The sequence below is a fragment of the Ornithorhynchus anatinus genome, chromosome 6 (assembly GCF_004115215.2).
Source record: "Ornithorhynchus anatinus isolate Pmale09 chromosome 6, mOrnAna1.pri.v4, whole genome shotgun sequence".
In the NCBI taxonomy this organism is placed as follows: domain Eukaryota; kingdom Metazoa; phylum Chordata; class Mammalia; order Monotremata; family Ornithorhynchidae; genus Ornithorhynchus; species Ornithorhynchus anatinus.
Genome location: NC_041733.1, coordinates 41,342,034 through 41,351,833, shown reverse-complemented (window position 1 = coordinate 41,351,833; position 9,800 = coordinate 41,342,034). Strand labels below are relative to the sequence as shown.

The 9,800-nt window shown below is 47.5% G+C and overlaps 1 long non-coding RNA gene and 1 other non-coding gene across 2 annotated transcripts in view; one reads left to right on the top strand and one right to left on the bottom strand.

The window, feature by feature from the left end:
- Positions 1 to 1,463: 1,463 nt before the first annotated feature.
- TRNAG-UCC lies at positions 1,464 to 1,535 on the top strand. Its single transcript has one exon. It is a non-coding gene; the product is annotated as a tRNA-Gly (tRNA).
- Positions 1,536 to 1,747: 212 nt separating this feature from the next.
- Positions 1,748 to 9,800, bottom strand: part of LOC120638448 — a 44,098-nt gene continuing 36,045 nt past the window's right edge. The window contains exons 7-8 of the long non-coding RNA XR_005660119.1: positions 6,380 to 6,510; positions 1,748 to 1,781 (exon numbers count right to left, since the gene is read on the bottom strand). This is a non-coding gene — a long non-coding RNA (uncharacterized LOC120638448). The remainder of the gene's footprint in view (positions 1,782 to 6,379; positions 6,511 to 9,800) is intronic.

Below are 9,800 nucleotides of genomic sequence, written 5' to 3'. Positions count from 1 at the left end.
TTAAGTGCTTGGGGGAGTACAGTGAAACAAGAAACACACACATTCCCTGCCCACAATGAGCTTTTAGTCTTTAGCAGAGCATCGGTCAAACTCTCTTGTCCCCGTCAATCACTTTCCCGCTGAGGCATAGAGAGTGTAGGGGCGAAGGGGTGCTGTATATTTTCAGGGACACACTGACTTTTGGGTGCTCTAGACTTGGAGCTCATCCTCTAGACTGTAAGCTCGTCGCGGGCAGAAAATATGTCTGTTATATTGTTGCGTTGTACATTCCCAGGCGTCGACTACGATGCTCTGCACGCGTTAAGCGCTCAGTAAATATGATCAATTGCTCAGGACCTGTTTAATGCCAAAGTGACTTCAGTTGGGACGGAGCCGTGCCAGAGCATAACCCAGCAGGTGATTGCTTCGGCAGGCTCTGGGCTCTTTACCTCCCACGGTAGTCAACTATCTTTCGGGATTCCTGCTAAACCTGAACACCTTGAGAAATTCCCTTAGGTGGTCAGAAAGCTTCATCGTGGACGTCATAGCTCCACTTAACATTCCCTTATTTGCAAAGCAGAGCTGGGGACCCGGGTTTTCTGAGTCCCAGAGGGGACCGAGAGCGGGGCTACCAGAGTACCTAAGGCAGCACTCTTTCTCTCTCTCTCACACACACACAAACACACACAAAATCAGTCCCAGATTCACCCACGTGGTGTTGTCCACTGACACACAGAGGGTCTCACGCACGACACGAGGGTCACACACTGACTCGTTCCCACTGGACCCACATGACTGTGGTCAAGTCACTTAACTTCTCTGCGCCTCAGTTACCTCATCTGTAAAATGGGGATTAAGACTGTGAGCCCCACGTGGGACAACCTGATTCCCCTGTGTCTACCCCAGCGCTTAGAACAGTGATCTGCACATAGTAAGCGCTTAACAAATACCAACATTATTATTATTATTATTATGGAGTTCCTGACACAGGAGGGCAAACAAGAAATAATAATCATAATAATAATGATGGTATTTGTTAAGCACTTACTATATGCAGGGCACTGTTCTAAGCGCTGGGGTAGATACAGGATCATCAAATTGTCCCACGTGGGGCTCACATTTTTTTAATCCCCATTTTTACAGATGAGGCAACTGAGGTACAGAGAAGTTAAGTGACTTGCCCAAGGTCACACAGCAGACAAATGGCAGAGCCAGGATCAGAACCCACAACCTCTGACTCCCAAGCCCAGGCTCTTTCCACTAAGCCACGCTAGCATGGGGTTGCTTTCCTCTCCCTGGAAGGCGGGAGGAGAGAGAGGAAAGAGACAGAGGAGGGAGGGAGAGGAGGAGAGAGAATGAATCTGAGGACTCTCTATTTCTCCCATCCGTCTGCTGGGACGGACGGGCTCAGTTCGTGAGCTTTACGAGTCATCCACGCTCAACCTTTCATTTCCCCGGGCTCCCCACACCACTCCCCAAGGCCGGCGTTGGTGGTATAGTGGTGAGCATAGCTGCCTTCCAAGCAGTTGACCCGGGTTCGATTCCCGGCCAACGCAGCTCAGGAATGTTTTGGCTTCAAATTTCGCCTATTAAACGCCCCCGAGAGAGAAACAGCCAAATCCTTTTCCAGTTTGAGATGCCATCTTCTGTTTTCGCAGCAGGGGGAGATCGGGCTGAAACGTCTGAGGGACCCGATTCATTTTATAACCACTTGGACGCAGTCTTTGGTATAACAACTGAGACTTAAAGAAGGAAGCACTGACCTGTTGTGTGACCTTCCTTCGGTGCCTCAGTTTCTTCTTCTGCAAAATGGTGATTAACCCCATAAGGATGTTGAAAAGCAAAAAGAAAAAAAAAAGAATGATTTTGGAAGTTGTTTTGGACGATTGAAAAATAAATTTCAGCTATTATTACTGTGAGTAGCAGTGTGGCCTAGTGGCTGGAGCACGAGTGGAAGGGCCTGGGTTCAAATCCCGGCTCCTCCACTTGTCTGCTGTGTGACCCTGGGCAAGTCACTTCACTTCTCTGTGACTCGGGGACCTCATCTGTGAATTGTCATTGGTAGACATAATAATGTTGGTATTTGTTAACCGCTTACTATGTGCAGAGCACTGTTCTAAGCTCTGGGTTAGATATAGGGTAATCAGGTTGTCCCACGTGAGGCTTACAGTTAATCCCCATTTTATAGATGAGGTAACTGAGGCCCAGAGAAGTTAAGTGACTTGCCCACAGTCACACAGCTGACAAGTGGCAGAGCCGGGATCCAAACCCATGACCTCTGGCTCCCAAGCCTGGGCTCTTTCCACTGAGCCTCACGCTTCTATTGAATACCTATTCATTCATTCATTCATCCCCTTGCTGCATCCTGGCTCTAGTCTTTTCTTGGCTGACTATGTATGCAGCGCTCGATAAGATCAGACCTTGGCGCCTTTGGAGCGATGAGAGGCTGACGGCAAGCGATGGGTGGTTCAGGGTCTGAGCGGTTGGCTCTCCTTTCAGCAGCTACTCAGATGGAAGGTGGAGCCACCCACCCCTCCGCTCCTTTGGGGCGGGGCACCGCCGAGGCAGGCATGGTCTACGGGATAGAGCCCGGGTCTGGAAGTCGGAAGGACCTGGGGTCTAATCCCAGCTCTGCCACTTGTCAGCTGTGTGACCTGGGACAAGTCACTTCTCTGAGGACCTGGGGTCTAATCCCAGCTCTGCCACTTGTCAGCTGTGTGACCTGGGACAAGTCACTTCTCTGTGCCTCAGTTATCTCATCTGCTAAATGGTGATTAAGTCTGTGAGGCCGTGCAGGACAACCTGATTTGCTTGTACTCATCCCAGCACTTAGTACAATGTCTGGCACATAGTAAACTTTTAACAAATGACACAGTTGACTATTATTGTTATTAGCCACCGTGTTGACTGGTCTGTCATGGACTGCAGTGAAGCGACATTCAGTGGAGAGAAGCAGCGTGGCTTAGTGGAAAGAGCACGGGCTTTGGAGTCAGAGGTCATGGGTTCGAATCCCGGCTCGGCCACTAGGCAGCTGTGTGACTGTGGGCAAGTCACTTCACTTCTCGGTGCCTCAGTTCCCTCATCTGTAAAATGGGGATGAAGACTGTGAGCCCCACATGGGACAACCTGATTTCCCTGTGTCTACCCCAGCGCTTAGAACAGTGCTCGGCACATAGTAAGCGCTGAACAAATACCAACATTATTACCATTCCAAAACAATCACAATAGCTGCTCCAAAATGCAAGTTGGTGAGTCCTCCTCCACAGTGAGCCTCCATTTCCTCTCCCCCGACTCCCTTCTGCGTCGCCCTTACGCTTGGATTTTCACCCTTTATTCGTCCTGCCCTCAGCCCCACAGCACTTATGTGTATACCTCTAATTTATTTCTATTAGTGTCTCTCTACCCCTCTGGACTGTAAGCTTGTTGTGGGCAGGGAACTCTGTTATCATAGAGAAGCAGCGTGGCGTAGTGGGAAGAGCCCAGGCTTGGGAGTCAGAGGTCGTGGGTTCTAATCCCGGCTCCTCCACATATCAGTTCTTGGGCAAGTCATTTAACTTCTCTGTGCCTCGGTTTCCTCATCTTAAAATGGGGATTAGGACTGTGAGCCCCACGTGGGACAACCCGATTACTTTGTATCTACCCCAGCACTTAGAACAGTGCTTGGCACATAGTAAGCGCTTAACAAATACCATTATTATTATTATTATCATCATACTTTCCCAAGTAATTGGTGAAGAAGGGAGGGAAGGGAATTGTTGGGTTACAGAGAGAACCCTGAGACTGTGGGACTTCTGCTGGTTTAATAATGAGTTCAGTTTACCTCCTGTTAAAATTTCTAGTTGGACAGGAATGGCTAGGAGGCTTTATTGTGGTCTCTTAAATAATGCTCTGGATGGATGCCACACCTTTAATCCAAGTACCTCAAAGTGTTTTACAGATACTAAGCATTTAGTACAGTGCCCCCCCCCACAGTAAGCGCTCAATAAATACGACTGATCGATATCATCGTGACCCACACCCGGCACCAGTATAAAGCGGGAGGGTGGTGAGGGCTGCCTTCGCTGACAGCACACACCTGGGGAGAAACTGAGGCAGAGAACACAGTTTCATTCATTAATTCATTCCTTCATTCAAGGATATTTATGGAGCACTTGCAGGGTGCAAAGCCCTGCACTAAACGCTTGGGAGACAATAAACAGACACATTCACTGCCCACAATGAGCTCATAGTCTAGAAGGCGAGACAGACATTAATATACATAAATCAATACATGACAGATATATACATAAGTGCTGTGGAGCTGGGAGGGGGGAGAATCAATAAAGGAAGCGAGTCAGGGTGGCACAGAGGGAGTGGGAGAAGAGGAAAGGGGGGCTTAGGGAAGGCCACGTGGAGGAGATGGGCTTTTAATAAGGCTTTGAAGGTGGGGAGAGTCATCGTCTGTTGGATAGGAGGAGGAAGGGCATTCCGGGCCAGAGGCAGGACTTGGGTGAGGGGTCAGCAGCGAGACAGGCGAGATCAAGGCACAGAGAGAAGGTATCAGGGGTTTGCTGGACGCTGTCTCGGTCCCTGAAGAATAGTGTGTCTCCTTTCCTGGGTGCAGTGAAACCCTGGGTTCAGTTTCTTTGTTCAGTCACAGACCCCTGGGGCTCAGAATGGGACTGAGTTTGTCACACTTAGTCCACTGCTCTAGATTTATGAGATTACAGGGTTTAATTACAAGCCCTGCTGGGTCTAATTAAAGTCTGAGACCTCCTAGGGTACTGGCTGTTGCTTACATGTATTAAACATTTTAATCCAATTGGAAGAGTATTTACAATTACAGCCTGTAGCACTGGGGACTTTGAAGCAGCTCAGGCCCCACCGATACCACGGTCAGGGCAACACCACAGAATTTCCTCTTTTAATGCAAATCGTTATTAGTTTCTTGGTTTCATATTAGGGTGTTTTTTTTTCCCTCCAAAAGAGCTCAAGAGTTCAACTGCTTCGATGATCCATACCGGGGTCCATATTCAGATATGAAACCCACTCTCATCCTGGAATCTAGCGTGGCAAAGACTGAAAGGGAACTGAGGGGGAGGGGGAGAGACTTGATGGCATAAAATCAGTCAGTCAATCATATTTATCTAACACTTATCATGTGCAGAGGACTGAACTAAGCTCTTGGGAGGCTACAATATAACAGGCAGATTCCCTGCCCACAAGAAGCTTACAGCTTGCATAAAATGCCAAAGCTCTTTGGAGACATCATTCAACTCCACTGAAGCACCTAGGAACATTTCCTGAGGAACAAGAAGCAGCGAGCCCTAGTGGATAAAGCGTGGGCCTGGGAGCCAGAAGGACCTGAGTTCTAATCCTGGGCTCCTCCCCTGGTCTGCTGCATGACCTTGGGCAGGTCACTTTACTTCTCTGTGCCTCAGCTACCTCATCGGTAAAATGGGCACTGGGACCGTGAGCCCCACATGGGACAAGGGCTGAGTCCAACCTGATTTGCCTGTATCTAATAATAATAATAATAATGTTGGTATTTGTTAAGCGCTTACTATGTGCCGAGCACTGTTCTAAGCGCTGGGGTAGACATAGGGGAATCAGGTTGTCCCACGTGGGGCTCACAGTCTTAATCCCCATTTTACAGATGAGGGAACTGAGGCCCAGAGAAGTTAAGTGACTTGCCCACAGTCACACAGCCGACAAGTGGCAGAGCTGGGATTCGAACTCATGAGCCCTGACTCCAAAGCCCGTGCTCTTTCCACTGAGCCACGCTGCACTTAGTACAGTGCCTGGCACATAGTAAGTGCTTAACAAACACCATGATTATTATCACCTCCTCCTTCCTTTCAACCATCTTTGTCGCCCTCGTCCCTCTCCCCCAAATTTGTTCTCTCCCTCCCCCTGAATCGCCCCTTCTCTCATGTACTCCTGTCACATATTAATAATAGTAATAATTCTGGTATCTGTTAAGCAATTACTATGTGCCAGGCACTGTTCTAAGCATTGTAAAACACCACTCTACGGTACTACAACTACCACTTATAAATAATAAACAAATAATAATATTTGTTAAGCACTTACTATGTGCCAGGCTCTGTTCTAAGCGCTGGGGCGGATACAAGAAAATCAGATTGAACACAGTCCGGGTCCCACGAGGGGCTCACAATCTCAATCCCCAATTCAGGGAGGAGGTAACTGAGGCCCAGAGAAGTGAAGCTGTTTGCCCAAGATCACACAGCAAAGTGGCAGGGCTGGGATTAGAACCCATGACCGTCTCTGACTCCCAGGCCTGTGCTCTGTGCACTACGCCACGCTGCTTACTAGGTAACGGGGTCCTCCGACAGAGCCCAACCTCCTCTCTTGCGTTTTCTTTTAAACACATTTACAACTTTCCTCAGAGTCTACTCACCTGCCAAAAGTTCTGATGAACACCCAACTGAAACCTGCCTAGCATGTTCCGTGCCGGAGGTACCGTGGGTCTGGGTCATCTGTATGACACTGATGATCAATTCCTGGGTTCAGGAGCGAATACGTGCAAATCTAGATGCGGTAAAGGGATGGGTCAGGCCTTGGCCGGTATCAGTTAGCACGCCGCGCCGCTGATGGGTTTAGAGAGGACTTGAACAAGTTAAGATGGGCAGTTTCATGGGCAGACATCACTCAGGGGAGCAGGTGACTCCTTCTCTGGGGGGTTTTGGAACCATGCCTCGATTGGATAGGCGTAATTTCCCATGGTACAGTAAACTATTTAATACGGGCAGTAAAGAGGTTGGCCTTGAACTGGGTGGTTCCTTTGAACTTGGGAATTGGACTTTAAAGGCTTCTGTTTATACACGATATAATTCTTAAAACGAAAGCCCAGAGAGCTGGAGTTGAACGTAGGTTCAGGGGAGATGGAGAATTTGGAAGCGCAAAAGGTTGGAAAATGGTGGAGCAACTATCGGAAACTTTATGAAGAATTGTTATAGTTAGAATGCTGAACAGAGAATAATAATAATAGTGATAATAATAGTTCTTGTTAAGCATTACTCTGTGCCAAGCACTGTTCTAAGCATTGGGGTAGATACAAGCTAATCAGGTGGGACACAGTCCCTGTCCCACATGGACCTCACACTCTCAATCCTCATTTTATCTGAAGTAAATGAGGCCCAAAAAAGTGAAGCGACTTGCCCGAGGTCAGACAGCAGACAAATGGAGGATCCAGGATTAGAACCCAGGTTCTTCTGATTCCCGGGTCCACACACTATCCTCGAAGCCACGCTGCTTCTCCATGTCTCCAGAGATTGGAAGCCAAACGTCAAAGAAGATTAGGCAACCATATCCTCTTGACATTTTACCCATTTACGGGGTTAGAAGCAGGGCACTAGACCAGATGACCTCTCCACTTCCTTTCCAGCTCTAGGAGCTAATTGAAAGGATTCAGAGGGAAAGAAAGACATGAACAGGCAAGCAGTACTTACTGTCATACCCCCCCCTTAATTAATATATAAATAGTATTCCACAAAATTGGTCACACCACTAATGACAAATATCACTGAAAAACCTTTAATATCTCTAGCACTTATGTACAGATCTGTAAAATTTATTTATATTAATCTCTGTCTTCCCCTCTAAACTGGGAGCTCGCTGTGGGCAGGGAATGTGTCGGTTCACTGTTCTCTTGTACTCTCCCAAGTGCTTAGTACAATGCCCTGCCCACAGTAAGCACTCAATAAATATGATTGAATGAATGAATGGTGCTGCCCAGTAATGCAGATTAAAAAGGTCGGTGGTTGCTTTTCAATAGAAACTTTACCTCGGTTGATCGCTTGGAACAATTTCCTAACCATTCGGGTAGTCTTATTCTAGGTGACTTTTTAATTCACTAAATAATTCATGCTACTTTTAATAACTGTTTTTTTCCCCAGAATTCACTAAGTGTCCATCATTACGCAGACCATAAAATGCTATTTTCTACATCAAAAGTGTCCACGGGTTAGAAAGATAGGCCAGTCCTCAGTCTGGCCTTGGTTGTACTTGTGAAACTGCCTTTGATTTAGTTTGGCACACCCTGAGGTTACAATTCCTCCCTGTTTATTTACGGTTTATGAGTCACCACCTCATTTCAACCCAACCTAGAAACTTAGTCATTTTTGTAAATCTAAAGCCAGAATACAGTTTCCCTTGGAGCTCACACAAAATCTGACCTCAGGATATGCTTGTTCAAAGCAGGACCAGAATCAGCCTGGATAAGGTATCTTGGTTGTGAAAATCAACTTTTAAAACAACCACGTCTATCATAGTTTGAATTTTATATGGGTTTTCTGGTCTACTTGGAGGCAAAGATTTTAAAGGATTTTAAAGGATTTTTCCCCCCCAAAAAAGACTCATAATGTGACATTTCATTTTCTTTCACTAGTGGGCACTACAGGAAAATTAACAGCAGTGAATAAACTAATGGTGAAATGATCCCTGCACAGATGGGGTGTGTGTTTTTCTTTCTAAGCACTCTGAAATTACCCTCTCCTCGAGGAAGGTTCTTTCCACTCTTCTGGTGGGATGATTTGCCCACAAGCAGAGCACACTATTTAAAATCAATACACTGGAGGAGTCTTGGGGACAAGGATAGCGTCTACCAGCTAAGGAAGCAGCTAAGGAAAGCGTCTACCAGCTAGGGAAGCAGCGTGGCTCAGTGGAAAGAGCCTGGGCTTCGGAGTCAGAGGTCATGGGTTCGATTCCCGGCTCTGCCACTTGTCAGCTCTGTGACTATGGGCAAGTCACTTAACTTCTCTGTGCCTCAGTTACCTCATCTGTAAAATGGGGATTAACTGTGAGCCTCACATGGGACAACCTGATTACCCTGTATACCCCAGTGCTTAGAACAGTGCTCTGCATATAGTAAGCGCTTAACAAATACCAATACTACCAGCTGTATCGTATCATGCTCTGCACACAGTAAGCACTCAATAAATATTACTGATTGCCTTAATCAAGATTTGGTTTACATGGTCACGGCAGCCTGGACACTCAACTGGCAGTGCGGGGGTCACACTGCAGTTACCAGGTCCCCTTGAGAGATGAAAACCTGGAGAGTTTCCAGTCCTCTACCAGGTTCGGCTACGGGAAGGAGAGTCAAGCAGAGGCCTGGCCATTCCATTCCCAGCTCGGGCAGTGGCTAGCAAGTGGAAGGCAATCCACTACAAGTCAAAACTCACCTGTCCTGGGCAGCGGCGGTAGGGGAGCTTGTCAAGGAGACTCAAGTTTACAGCGTGGAAGAAGGCGGAAGAAGAAATACCACTTCCGTATTTTTACCAAGAAAACTCTGCGGATCCACTACCAGAACAACTGCAGATGGAGGTGGGGCGTTCCCGGAGAGAGGTATCCATGGAGTCGCCGTGGGTCGGAAACCACTCGACGGCGTAAGACAAGACAGATTACTAGGTGTCGAAGCATAGTGCACGTAACAATCGATGGTATTTACTGAGCGCTTACTATGTGCAGAGCACTCTACTAAACATATATCTAATTGAATAGGTGAGGATTGTTTCAACTCCCGTAGCTTGGGCCTTACGATCAAAGCCACGTTTCTACCTACGGGGCATTTCTGGCCCAGAGTGGGCAGGGAGGGGAGAGATAATCTCCTGAATCTCCCAGACTCCCCTACTGTCCAGGGAGTACAACAGGATTGACCTGGGTGTTCTCTGATTTACTCGGTTAATTTCTTAACTTGGCTTCATTTGGGCAGCAGAGATGATGCCCAACACAGCTGCTGGGGAGAGGGGGCGGAGAGGAGGTTCTATTTACATTCAAACTCTTATTTCTCCAAAACCTGACTTTGTTTTGGACCCATC